Source organism: Dipteris shenzhenensis, chromosome 26, assembly GCF_047967505.1.
Source record: "Dipteris shenzhenensis isolate YYH24624 ecotype China chromosome 26, Dip_SZ_1.0, whole genome shotgun sequence".
NCBI lineage: Eukaryota > Viridiplantae > Streptophyta > Polypodiopsida > Gleicheniales > Dipteridaceae > Dipteris > Dipteris shenzhenensis.
The window spans coordinates 17,316,652-17,331,503 of NC_141621.1; the positions used below are offsets into that span (position 1 = coordinate 17,316,652).

General features: G+C 41.0%; 1 pseudogene; it reads left to right on the forward strand.

The window, feature by feature from the left end:
• Nucleotides 1–214: 214 nt before the first annotated feature.
• On the forward strand, nt 215–2,157 carry LOC147884748 (uncharacterized; annotated as a pseudogene).
• Nucleotides 2,158–14,852: the final 12,695 nt, after the last annotated feature.

Genomic DNA, 14,852 nt, shown 5'->3' on the forward strand with positions numbered 1-14,852 from the left:
CATCCTTGACATGCATATGCATCAGAGTGTTCGCCTTAAACAATGGAAGCTCATGAAAATGTTCCGCTGTGTGGACTATAATTTTTTTACCGTGAGGCAATCTCTTCGAGGACTGCATTTCCAGCTCTCTCTGGTTTCTGGTTCCTCTTTAGCCAGCCTAGAATCTCCCGATCGTCTCACCAAAGAGCCTTCTGCGTATGTTGGTGCCTGATACATGGAGAATCGAGAGGGCGAGGGCACGCTTGCTGCCCAGGTTGCAATCCTGAGTGCCTGAGAAGTGATACACAACAGGAGGACTCTTCAAACAATAAGACCAGACTTAAAAAGTTCATGTTCTTAAAGCAGGACCAAAGGGCCTCGTTATACTTTATGTTAGCTTTTGCAAAGAAGTCTTGGTGTTATTGTTTCACCGGACGTCCACAAAATGAAATGAGAAGGATCTTTGTCCCACGTGGACGAATAAGAACCGTGGACCCGGACTTTGATGATCGCCCTAACCCACTTGGGCGGCTGGCAAAATCCCCCGCAAATTCCGTCGATTGGGGCTTGAACCCAACACACAGCTTTTTACCTTCTATCCACTCCACCAATCCAACGTTGGTGAACTTAAATACCCACCCGTGTAATAAAGCTTGACCATTTAAGAGATTTTTTCTTAAAAGGCACAAAATTTTGACTTTCTTCCTCTAAGGATTCATGCCTTGGAAAAGCCATAAAGAAAGGAGTCTCTTTGCTATTGAAGTAGAAGAATCTTTAGGGATCCAAGGGCTCTTATCTCGTTGGAAATCTACAGTTCTTAATCTAGTTACATCAAAACTAAGAGGACTTCCTTTGGTTTGTACCTCTGATAGTGGCAGCTCTCTCTTGTCAATGGATGAGATATCCTTGCGTAAATTCCAGCAAAAGTTTGTGATTTCTTATGTAAACAAATGATCAAATAGTTTTGTCTTCACCTGTAAAAAGTTTAATTCGCAATCCCTAATAGGAGAAGTTGACGCGACAACAAACATGTATTAGATCTAGTTGCTCAATACCTCAAAATGATTTAATTTCAAAACATCAAAATTTTTGTAAGTCTTTTGGGTTCATTTGCAACCCAAGTCTCCTTGTCTCTATGCATCCTAAAAGTTTCATAAGTATCTTAAGAAATCTAGAGTCATTGCAGAAGCTTTTAAGACTTCTCTAAGGATGTCTCAAAGTGGTTGAGTTATTGCTTCAAGGCCATTTCACCAACTGTCCATGAACTTTGGACAAAGTTATTGAGAGAAGCTGATGTTCTAAGTTGGCTTTTGAATGATTCGGTGGGAGTTATACTAGTCATAAAGTTTTTTTACCTCCTCTCAAAGTGCAGAAGAGAAGTGAACTCCAATCTTGCTTGAAACATTTGACTTTACTACACTCTATACTAAGATAGACTTGGAAGATTTGAAGTCGCCAATATAAAAGCTTGTTTCTCAAGTTTTCCATTATAGATATGAAAAAGATAGATGCAAAGTTTTAAGAGTTTTGAAATCAACCTTGCATTTTTCTTTTGATTAGATGCAATCTAAAAAGCAAGACCTAGATTTGAAAAAGAAAAGGTTCACAAAAATTGTAGCTGTTGAAGATGCCCTTTGTTGGTTGAACTTCCTTCTAGATAATTTCTTCATAACTCTAGGAGACTCTTTATTTCAACACATCATTGGTATTCCAATGGGCACTAATTGTGCTATTTTCTTAGCAAACTTTTATCTTTTTATTTATGAATTTCAGTTTATGGAGCGTTTGATCTCTTGTGAGACTTGTCCAATTGCTCTTCATAAACTAAGCCAGGTTACGAGATTCATAGATGACTTAACTACTATAGACATTCCAAACTCTAAAGATTTTATGTGCAAAGATCCAAACTCTTTTGGCGGAAGGATTTATCCTCGAGAGCTTTGTGAACTTAGTTATACAGCTTAGTGGAAGCTTTTGTAGTTTCTTGACCTTAGAGGTACTCAATCTTCCTTAGGTTTAGACGCTTATATCTATGATAAACGACAAAACCTAAGTATGCTATGTTGAATATCATACATATGCCACATATTAAATCAATATCTCTGATATGGAGTGATTACTTCACAATTCTATATGTTCTCTTTTCTTTGCACAAGTAAGAGTGCATTTATCTCTTAGCTTAGTAATTTAATTTTATTACTTCTTGGAAAAGGCTATATATAATACAAGAAAAATCAATGAAAAAACTCCGCTCTGTCTTGCATCATTGCAATCGTTATATCTTCATAATTTTGGCTTTGGGTATGTTTAGGATCTTGGATCAAAATCCAAAGTGGGGAGCTTCATAGACCATTTTCTTGTCAATTATTTGATTTGTTTATTTTTTGAATTCTTGTACTCCTAGGTACCTATTTACTTAAATTCTACTCTATTTGTGTGTGTGTGTAAGTGTGTGTGTATGTGTGTGTGTGTGTGTGTGCGCGCACGTGCATGTACGTGCATGCGCACGCGCACGTGTGTGTGTGTGAATATAAATATAATTTTGTACAAAATAATGATAATAATTGTTTCATTGTGCTTGCCTTGGTGTTTAATTTGTTGTCGTGTATGTTCGTTGGTTAATCTTTATTTCCTCGTATTAGCACATTAGTTATTGTTTCTTTCTGCTTCATTTTCAATTTACAAATTTTTAGGGTTAGGTTGGGTTGTGATGGAGATTTACTGTAATGTAACTCTCTCTCTCTCTCTCTCTGTCTCTCTCTCTCTCTCCGCTTTTCTTCTTCTAATTTTTTGGTCGTTCCTTCCATTTTTATTTCAAAGTTTTTGTTGCTTGGTTGCGATTTCAAAGCTTAGTAAGCAATGGGTTTAGCCAAGAGATTTTGGAATCTTTTGTAACCGAGATGGTTGCTTATGTTTGGGTACTGATGAGAACATAAGTGTAGCTTTGCTTACTAAGTTTTTTTTCTTCTTTTTACTTTTCTCATTTACTCATTTCTTTTTAAAAAAAATATTTGTTCCATTAGGGGAATTTTGGACTCAAAAAGGGCCTCTTGGATTAGTCCCTTAAGATTTGTAATTAGCAAACTAGCCAATGGGAAGGCTTGGGCATTAAAAGAATGGAGGATTCCATATTGGCCTCTCATTGGTGGAGAGTCCTCCTTGGACCCCACTAGGCTTCCACTTGACTCTCGCTTGCCCCCACCACCTCTTGAGGCATTTACTCCCACCCTTTACTTTTGGATGGTCCCTATACCCTCCTAGGCTCTCTTGGTAGGCCCCCAAATCCGCGACTTTTTTTTTCCTCCAAAAAATTTAAAATTTCCAAAAGTGTCCCTGGCACCCCAAACTCCTCCCAAGAGTCTCCCCAAACTATCCCCATCGACTCCCCACCTTTCTCTAAGCCTCTTCCTCCTCTCTACCTCGTCTCAGCCTCCTCCCAACCTCTTCCTCCTCTCAACCTCTCTCAGCCTCCTCCTCTCAACCTCTTCCTCCTCCCAACCTCTTTATATTTGCTTGCTCCCATTCTTTCTACAATGGTGAAGCACTCCCCTTCCCCTAGGTCAAAGCTATCAATTCAATTTTGTGTGGGTCGCATTTTGAAGGACAACTGTGATATTTGGATCCCTCAAGAGTTTAGGTTAATGTCCTGGGTCACAATGCAACCATCTACAATAAGTCCATTCAAGGTTTCTAGAAAGGATAGAGCAAAGAAAGAGAAGCATTGGAAGGGTCGCATTGTTGGGTTTCATAATACACAAAAAGGACTTAAGGTGAAGGTTTAACACATGTACATGGCTCGAGACATGAACTTGGACCCTACCAGTCAAACGTGCTTTCCTTCAAATTGTATCTCTCTTTTAAATTAGCTTTTTTTCATTTTTCAGTTCAATTGTGCATTCTAATGATTATATGTGTGCATTCTAGTGTCTTGTGTGATGATAAGAGGGGGAGGGGGGGAGGGAGAGAGAGAGATGGGGAGGTTGAGGGGTGTTAGGGGGAGATAGTAGAGGGGAGAGATTTGTGTGTGTGTGTGTGTGTGTGTGTGAGAGAGAGAGAGAGAGAGAGAGAGAGAGAGAGAGAGAGAGAGAGAGAGAGAAGTGGGTGTGTGTGTGTGAGAGAGAGAGAGAGAGAGAGAGAGAGAGAGAGAGAGAGAGAGTGACAGAGTGAGAGAGACAGATTTATTGGCCCATTAACATATTTCTTTGCTTTCTATGTAGATATCTTTCCCTCTACCAAAGTTGAAACCTAGCCTCTGGATAGTCTCATGGGATTATTTCAAGCTTTCCATTCAAATATCAGGGAATCAATGTTCTCAGGAAGGAGTGCTACCTCCTTGACAAAGTCTAGTATTTTTTTCTTTAATTCATGTTACCAAGTTCCTCAAAGAGAAGGTGCATATGGAAGCCTTCGTCCTATTCCTCTCCCTAACTTTGATAGTCTAGAATGGCCTCTTCTTGATCCATTCTCTATAGATGTATTTAGAATGAAGATGAGATCAGATATTCAATCATCAATGAAGTTTACTTTCGGTTCAAAATTTGTGGGTGTTAGTTGGTTCATGCCCTCCATTACATTTTATTTATTTTTTCAAATCAGTCTTCATTCACAAGACAAAGACCATGTGGGTATGCAAAGGCCTAGAAAATGAATTTCTTGATAATCTTCTATACCCAATGTGGGATGTTAGGGAGGGTTTGCAGAAGGGAGACCATTTTTTATGTATACTTACTAAAGAAAATGAGATACGCTTACAGACGTTGGAAAAATAATCATGGCACATGGATACCTATGGATTGTGATGTAGTGGACACCACAGAGGTAGAGGTACATATGCCCAATGGGGATATCCAATATCTTGAGGTCATAGATAGTTGGAGCTTGAAGCACGTTCGAGAATACATCGTTGTCACCTTTGATGATAGTGCTTTTTTCTTTACACTAAATGGGAAGATAGTGAGAAGGCGACTCAAAGGAACATCAATGGAAGCCTCCTTGTAACTTGTCCATTCATAGTGGTATTGAATAAATGTAATAGTTTTTGAAGTGTGATGTCATTTGTACTGGCAATGAGTCTATACTTAATAAAATTAGTAGTTTTTGATATGTGTTGTAATAGTTTTGAAAATATGATATAGTTTTTGAAGTATGTTGTAATAGCTATTGAATTTTGAAACTGTGTTGTAATAGTTTTTTACTAAATGTAATAGTTTTTGTTAAGTGTAATGTCATTTGTACTAACATAGGGCCCCCTAAATTCCAAAAAATAAATCCATTATTTTGGGTGGCGGGGGGAGGCAGCGGGAGTGGAATATGATGGTAAATTATTTAAGCCAATATATTACATTGTCCAATATTTTATTACCTAAATTGTAGCTGGACCTTTAAGGTATTTAAAGAGTCTGAAGTCAACTATATAAAGGGCCATTAGGTATGACATAGCCTCTATTGTCCTCACCTCTTAGACAATCTGCTCCACAACCGGTCTTCCAGTCTGCTTTGTTCTTGCCATGTCAGTGATGGTGGGGCTATGGGAGATGTGACGGTAGGAAGGAATGTACTAGTATGAGAGAGTACTGGTGGTACTGAGAAAATGAAGGTATTTGCATATATATAGGAATATTTATTTTGTGCATCATTATTAGTTAGCCCCCCTCCCCCCCCCTTTCCCCCTTTACCTCCCCTCAACCCCTCCTCCCCCCCCCCCCGTATTTGTCATCGCCCCCTTGGGGGTTAACCTCACAAAATTTTAGTGCACCACGTGCATTGTAAAGAAGGGATATTTCTCAAAAAAATTACTTAGTTCATTAAAACACTCGGTTTTTTCATTCAACTTTAGGAAAAAATTACATAAAGAGGGGTGTTTGTTTTGGTGAAAAAAATATTTTAAGGGGTTTTTGAAATTCCCCTTGAACTCCCGTGAGGTCGCTCTTCCAACCTTTTCTCATCACCCGCCCTTGTTGGGTCCACAAGTACAAAATTTAATGCTTGTTTTAAAAAAAAGAGAGCCAATTAATCAAATGTCCACAAGAAATATTGAAGTGAGATTTTAATCAACATCAAAGTACATTTGGTTTAGTGATCCAACGCTTTCCAACACGACTTCTGGCTGCTATCCAACTTCTATGTTTTTGGAAAGCTTGCGAAGATATCCATGAATGCCTTCTTTTACTCATTTGAGTTCAACGAACTGCTTGGGCTAACTTCATTTGCAAAGCTTTATTCCTTGCATAGGAGGACCCGACTATACCACGATAGAACCACTAGAACATCTCATGAAGAGCATTACTTCCATTAATCCCCCCTCCATGTTGTGTACTCTTGAAATAAGCACCTCGAGCTCTATAATGAGACTCTTCCATCCCTTGGGCACTCTAAGCATTCAAGGAACCATATTGGCGAAGAAACCATGGACCATAAGCATAAAGAATGTGCTGCTGCATACATAGAAAAAACACATGAGGTAAACAAGAATAAATTGATTGCAATTAAATTTTTGAAAAAAGCAAAGATCAAACACACCATGTAGTGAGTAATGTGTGATTCACCCCATCCATCTACCATGGCTTCAATGAACTCTTTCATGCTGACTTTATATAGTTGCACATCATCATCGTCTATGGAAGGCTTCCTCAAGATCTTTACCAGATTATCCAATTCTTTCCAATTGATCTAGTGTCTCTTTGTCGACAACCCTGTGGCCATAACATTAACGAGTCGTGGCATACTCTGGTGCAACTTTGATGTGCAAGGTGTTTTTTCGTGGCTTGTTCATGCGATCTTCCAATGGAGCCATGAGAGGGATTTAGAAATAAGGCCTTGGATTAGTTCAAAGAATAGAATAGAATCAATGGAAACAAGTTTGGGACAAGGTGTTGCAAAGTGCTTACGATAGAAGGAGTATGAATGTGGGATTGGAAGATGATTACCGTGAGGAGGAGTAGGATTTAGATGTTGAAAAGTGATTTGGGTGCATAGGCATGGTTTGGGGAAGATTTTGAAGAGTTTTGGGCCATTTCGGGCACTTTTGAAAAATTTCAACTTTTTGGGCTAGGGTGTACCCGCGAGATACTTTTTGGGAATGTGGACCACCTAAAGGTTGTAAAGAGAGTTAAAGTTTTGAGAGTGGGGGGGCCCTCCAACAAGGAGAGGGAGGTGCACTTTTGGAAACTACCAAGGGCCTAGGGAGATGTACTTTTTTGTCCCCATATGGGGTGATGGGACCCTTTGTAGGCCTTATTAGTTCTTAATCCATTTTGCTAATTCACTCCTTATGAGGCCCTTTTTGAGTCCGAAATTCCCCTAATGTTTTGCTTGTTCTATAAAAGAATTTTAATTTGCAAGATTGGATATATTCTAGTTGTAGTCTACTTGAATTGCAATCCTAAAAACATTGTGAAATCCCTTGAATGCTCAAGCCTAGCTCCCAAATTGTAATCATCAACCTTATGAACACTATTGCCATGCAACAGTCACAATTGAAAATTTTCATAGCTGCAACATCATTCCAACGCTACAAAGTCTGACATCAATTAAGAAGGAAACCGAAGCTCAGTGCAATGAGCATGGGAAAAAAATGGAAGAAAAATAAATGAAGGGGCAACAGAAAGAGCTACTGATGAGTATGGTATAAGCCAATCACTAGGGGCTTACAGTGTTACACAGTGTTAGCTAGCATAGCACTGGATGGAATTTTAGTACAGAGCATCGGGATCTACAAAAGCTCTTCACTATCACGGGTCTATAGTTTATATATAAAGAGATTTGTTACACAGAAGATCCAATGCTACAAATTTTCCTTCATTTGACTATGATTAGAATTGCAATCTGCATGAACATTTAACTATTGTGAAGATCTTCACAATCACCCTGAAGTCGATCTACAATACAAGCAGGATCTTCACAATCACCCTGAAGTCGATTTCGGGCAACCATAAAAAATGCACTTGTAAACTTCTTTCAACAAGCCTCATTGTCCTTGTCAAAATGATGGTAAGTAAAGGCTAACCGATGGTTGCAACCTTACTCCACAGATCCACTCCTTGTTTTTGGGGATTATTAAACTCTTCATGCATCCCACCTCGGATGTGCACTAGTTGATCTAGCCAAAATTCTTTCTAAACATTAGAGCCTTGCCATCTCCCCCTCTGTATCCTCATCTAGGTCAACCTTTTAGAGCGTCTTTTTATAAGCTTTGGGTTTCTTTTGTGCTCTTGGAGCATTGCCTTTGACCTCCCACCACATCATCCATTGGTAAAGCTTTCCTCCTCAAGGCCTTGTGCCCTTTGGAGGGTTGCGATACTTCTGAATCATGCACAACATAGCATGGACTTGTGGTCTTTTGTCCACCATTGGCATTGGTGTAAGAAACATCATAGAGGACCTTGGCAATGGAGTGGTCAACGTGGTGGTGAAGTTATGTGCTGGTAATGTAATCGATAGGCCATCATGTGGCAGAGTGAAGTTAAAGAATGATGGGTGGCTAAACATGTTGGGAGTGTATTGAGAGCATTGAAATTCCTCCTCATTCTTGGTATTGGGAGTAGTTTCCTTTCATATTAAAACTTATGGATCTACATAAACAACACACGTTTAAAAATTTAAAAGAAAGGTCATATCTTGAAATGAGAAGTTCTAGGAACCTATTATGTGATAGCGGAAGTGAGAGAGGGAGAGAGAGAGGAGTGCACATGATATAGCTACCCTAAGTTGTATTGAACATGAACATGAAGATATACATCTGAACCCCTTAGATTTAGGGTTAGCGTTAGAGTTTTCCCCTGATGCCCTAGAGGTATGGTGCAACTTACACCATCCTCAACACCCCCTCTTACATTGCACTGGGTAAGTAGAGGGTGCATGTACAAGACCTTTTGGTGGATTTTGTTTGATGCATATGATAGCATCCAAAACTAAAAAGAAACCTGAAAAGAATCAAAGCAGCATGTGCATGTGTGAGCACAGTGACAACGTAGCGGAAGCCTCCTTATAATGAGTACAACTTATGATCATGTACATAACGTGGATTTCTCCCTCTTAAGTTGTGGGTCATCCTTTGGCTTTGGGAATGAAACCCAGAAGATAGGCCGCGAAGGAAATATGCAGAAAGTAAAGTCCACCTCGATCAAAGACTGGTCGATCGAAAGATGACTGTGTTGAGAACTGTGTATGGCTGCGTGCTGAACATGTCAAAGTTGAGCATGTCATGTGTCACCATGGACTGTGCAGCTACTCTGAAGAAGAGGCATTGGGTGAGGCTAGTCAATGTAGTGATGGAGCAAGAATATGGTAGGTTGTGACATACGAGGGTGTCCCCAATCCAAAAGAATTGACAGCAATGTTAGATGTATGCTGCAGTAGTGTAATCTCTATCGAATGATGCAAGATCATAAAAGACTACATAATCGGTGTGGACAAAGTGATTCAGGGGCTACATAAAAGCTGGGGTCGAAGGTACAGATATGACACATTGCTCTGTAGAAGAAGAGGCCTGTACAAATGACAAAGTATAGGAACTTGTCCAACTTGTATGCTCAATTGATATGAAGGTCATCTGATGTGTGCATGGCTAAACATCCATCGGCATGGGATGCAACATCTATGTCATAGGCTTGTCAAGAAAGAGCTAACAACATAAAGGCCTAGAAGCCTGAAATATAACTGCAAATGCATAAGATGTCCCTGAGGCATATGCGGTGCCGAATGTTGATGAAGGGTTTGATATGAAGTCGTGTATCCAACCACTAATCTGCATCATGTAAGGACTGCATACTACAGCCATAAGTGCATGGTGAAACATGAAGTCACCCCACGTTGCGCTATGGCTAAACCTGATGATGCCCACTGTACTAGGGCAGGATCACACATATGCATAAGTATCCTCATGCTGAGGAATGATCTGATGATAGAAAGAGGTAGTGATCCACTGGATCCAAGGGTGGTGCAATGTGGCATGACTGAGCCGATGTTGGAATGTCTTGAAGACTAATATGCTTATCTAAACTACTCATGGAAACTATGTCCAAGGATGTAATATGCTCCGTATTAAAGGTGAAGCATCTGTGATGGATGCTGGAATGGAATCTCCTGAAGAGTTGAATGCGCTATGGCATGGATCTCCGCATGTGGCTGGAGATGTGAGTGCCTCATACTGAGGCACTCAATGATGGATGATGGAATGGAATCACCTGAAGAGTTGAATGTGCTATGGCATGGATCTCTGCATGCGGCTGGAGATGTGAATGCCTCATATTGAGGACTTACCTGATGAATAACTGCATGATCACTGGTGAGCTCCTACTCTGTATCTGCATCTAACGTGACAATAGATGGAGTTAGATCCATACAGGAAGATGATGGTTGTGCATCATAAGTATTAGTTTGTGTTGATATGAGTGGGATTGCCTCGTGTTGAGGGCTTATTGAGAAGCGTGCTTCATGTTGAGGGCTTACCAAGAAATGTGCCTCGTGTTGAGGGCTTACTGCCAAATGTGTATGATCAGAAACTGTGGGCTACTCCACACTAACATGTGTAACATCTATGTCCAATCACTCAAGACCAATGAGGCTCGAGTTAGTGTCATAAACTGACACATACCCTGTGGCAATGAATGGTCAAAGTATGTTCTATTTCCACTCATGAATGTCATCCAAAGTCATGACTAGTGTATCATTAACTATATGATGTGTATAACTCCATGTTGCAGGCGGTCTGGTGCTCTATGCAAGAGTCTTACCCGTGTACCGACAACGAGAGTGTCTACCAGCTGCCACTGTGGGTCTTATGCTAAATGGTCAAAACCAAGTCATGTGGAAGAACTGTGTGGATGCCAAGGATCAAGACTACAGTAAAATGGTGACAACTACGTGTCAAGCATAGCCAAGAGGCTGTACAAGGTTGATGTGTATGTGTATGGAAGCAATGCAAAAGAATAGTCAACAAATGTGTGACTTTACATGGGTGGCATGTATGTGCAAGATGTGCAACAATCCTGAATCTAAGAGGAAGATCATTGTGCCTAGTATCACTCATGTACGAAACTGCCAAAGGCCATGAGTAATGAGCTGGTGTCATATGTGTGAATGTGTAACTGATGATAGAGCTGAAGGGACTGACGCCGGTGAGAACTAATCGAGTAATGTGGCAATGGCTGACTTTGCTTGGTGGAGTTGGATCTCCTTTATGGCGATGCTAGTCTATAGCTAGACTACACGTCAAAACATCAAATGCAACAAGAGAATTCTATCTTAATTCATTTCATATGGTGGGTATGCTACAATGGATCATGAGGTGATTTTGATTATCAGGATTTGATTATGCTAGCCTCTGGAAAAGCCAAATGGTAGATTTGAGATCCTCACCACGTAGAGCACGATCTGGAGATCAATTTTGCTTTTTGGAGCGCTGTAAAATTCCCTCTGAGTCAAAAGATACGACCCTCGGAAGGAAAGCCAGATTCTGATCACAAGAGAGGGCAAAAATGATGATGGTGGATGCAATGATGTGGTAGTGTGACATGGAAATGGTGGTCACATGTTGCTTACAAGACTATGCCTATGTGGCACTATGTGCTTAGAAGGCACTATGCCTAGGTGGCACATGATGATGTGGCACTACATTGTGACATGCCGAGGTGTCATGTGACACAAGGGCAATGATGTGGTAGGCTTAGGATGATGTATCATGGTGATGTGGCATTGTAATTACTGATGTGGTAGGGCATTGATGTGGCAATGTGGATAAGGCTTCCATGTGGCATAAAAGTGACCAAATATTTAACCAAGGGTGAAGTATATCTAAGCCTGGTTAAAGCGCTATCTGCAACTTGCCATGCAAATGACCACACTTGATCAAGGTCGACCAAACCTGAGGTAGCCTAGCTCAACCATGGTCCAACCCTATCTACCACGTGGCATTTCTATGTGGCTTAGGGGTGAAACCTTTGCAAATGGTTTGTGGAGAAGGACCAAGATGGCGATGCAAGCAACTCGAGTAGACGTGAAGCTTGGAGCCATCATGTAGAGGCTAAGCCTTGCTGCTGAAGGAGCTTTCCCATTGTCGTGTTTGAGGAGGTTTGTGAGGCATGCCATGGTGGTTGTCGGATTGCGTTGGAGGAGGCGGGAGTTGTGCTCTGTGTTGTTGTCCGCTGTTACTTTCGTTTGATGCTATGAAGGATGCAGGTGGTGGAGGAGCCATCAAGCCCATTGGAGGTCATTTGGATGTAGCACGCTGCCTATGGGAGCCCGTTATGGTTGTTGTGGAAGCTAGAGATTGACGTGGGAATAGAGATTCCACTTGGAGATGAGGTGGAGCTTGATACACCGTGAAGCCTCATGGCCTATGGAGTCGAGGGCCTTTTTGGAGCTGTGTGCTATTGTGGGTGGAGTTCTGCGATGTAGTCATAAGCATGAGATGACCGTTCATCACGATCGATGGTGTGGCAGCTTTGAGTTGTTGGTGTTACAAATCTAAGGAGGATCAAAGACAATCACCATGATGAGAGAGAAAGTGAGCAAGGTAAGTGATAAGTTTTCCATTGCATAGTGCCTCAATATATAGGCAAATTACATTGTCCACCACATCCTTCTAGATGATTCTAGCCAATCATTGCTTGTCACAATCACCCACATCCAATCATTCTTTTCCTTCTCAATACCACTCTTTCTATCCTCTAGGAATGCATCCATGTGCACTTTGGCACCACACTTCTCAACAGCCCCACTTGGTGCCAACACGGCTACTGCAAGGTGGTAGATGCGAGATTACAATCTTCATTTTCACTCTTCCTCACTCCCCCATGTGTTCAGGCAACTTTAGCCTTGTAGCTACTTTTGCTCTTCACCTTGAGTGCATCATATGGCCTCAAAGGGTGGATTACAACACTCTTTGTAGAGAAACAGGGGTGAAAACATATCATGGCTCCTATAGAAGCCCTTCTTTATCCTCAATTACAACTTCTTTGGCTTTGGAGTAGTTGTCACTTCATTCTTCTTGTGATAGCATTGCTCTTCTACATGCCCAATCTTTCCACAAAATGTGCATTCCAACTTTGGTTTGTGCTTATTGCGACATTCATTTTTTGTGTCCCCAAGCTTCCCACAATGGTAACCTCTTGGTGGAGTTGAGGAGTTACTTTTCCTCCCTTTGACATAAAGTGCTTGATCACGTGATGGATTAGGAAGTACTTTGTCTTTTATTTTTGCTTCATGCTCAAGCAGTGCTGCTTCAATCTCATTGAGACTTTTATCAACATTTTTGAGTGCGGATACTAGAGTTCCATACAGCTTTTTGTCAATACTATTGAGAAGTATAGTTGAAGCCTCATCTTCTTCAATCTTTTTCTTCATGCCTACCAGTTGTTTTAATGCCTTGAATTTGTTGATATGATGATAACTTCATCACCTAACCCTTGGGCTATAATTCCAAGTGCCTTATGATTGTTTGTGGTGCTTGGTGCACTCTCACTTTCTTCACTCGGCTTGATTAACTCCCATAAGGCCTTTCTCATCAATGTGTACATGGTCTTCATTTGCCATGTATAGAATCCATCTCCATTGAATTTTGCTACGGTCACCTCCGTGTGCTCTATGAGGGGTCTTTCCAAGTATGAGGTAGACACTTGGTAGTGTCTACCTCATTTACAAATATGAAAAATGGAAAGAGCAAAAAAAACTAAAGACTTTTGTCTTTTGAACCGCAATCAAATTATTAATGCATCATGAGCTATAGAATCTCAAAGTTTTGGTGATTTTAACAATGTGTTCATGTGCATCATGCAAAGTGTGCTTCTTAGAAGATTGTAGTGTACCACGTGGCAATTTTTCAGAACCTTAGCAAAATGTTAGAAGCCTGTCAAACGTAGAAATTCATCGCAGCAACAATTGCGAATTGAAGAATGATGAAGCGGAATGAAGAACAATTAATAGAGATGACTTTTGAGCTCATTTCTCCACCTCCAGAGCCTTTTGCTGTCAACAACTGAGAGTGTTACAGCATCTCACCACACGTTTATGAGGATCTGCCAAGGAAGAAGGTAGAGTTGAGAGATGAATTCTGTTGCTCAACGAACAACCAATTCTACTTCACTGCATCTTGTCCATGGTTCTCCAAGGTTCTCTGCTTTTACTCCGAGCTCCACCTCTGCATCTCATGCCTCCTTTACAGGCTGTGTCTCCAAGCTTGGTCTCCTCGAGTCATGTTACGCTTCTTTTCAGCAGAGAGATCTCATTGTCATTTTTAGAAGGTAAGTATTTGCTGCCATTCCGTCTTAGCCACAGCAATGAATAGCGCAAGGACCACCGCGTAGCACACAAAATGCCACTGAAGATGTCTTGCGCGGTGTGAAAGGACTACACTGCAAAGAAGACGTTGATGGAAACACAAGAATGGTAGCCAAAATTGACTGAGACATGCTGACTAACAAACAAATAACTGAGACAGGTAGATTATGAGCCAAGGAGATGGAGAAAGGTGCCTAATGTCACGAGTGGCTCTGATACCATGTCACAAATCAAAGGAGGTCAAGAACAATTACCAGAAAGTGAGAAAGGTAAGTGGTAAGTTTTCCATTGCATAGTGCCTCAACATATAAGCAAAGTACATTGTCTACCATGTCCTTCTAGATGATTCTAGCCAACTCATTGCTTGTCACAATGACCCACATCCAATTATTCTTTTCCTTCTCAATACCACTCTTTCCATTCTCTAGGAATGCATTCATGTGCACTTTGGCACCACACTTCTCAACAACTGGAGCTGTGTAGCACTAGGAGGTGTCGTTGGAGCCTTTGACTGTCAGCCGGGCTATCATTGGGTATGGCAAATGGAGAGCCGATTGTGGGTAGGAACCATCTTGCCATTGAGGAAGGCGCTCCAG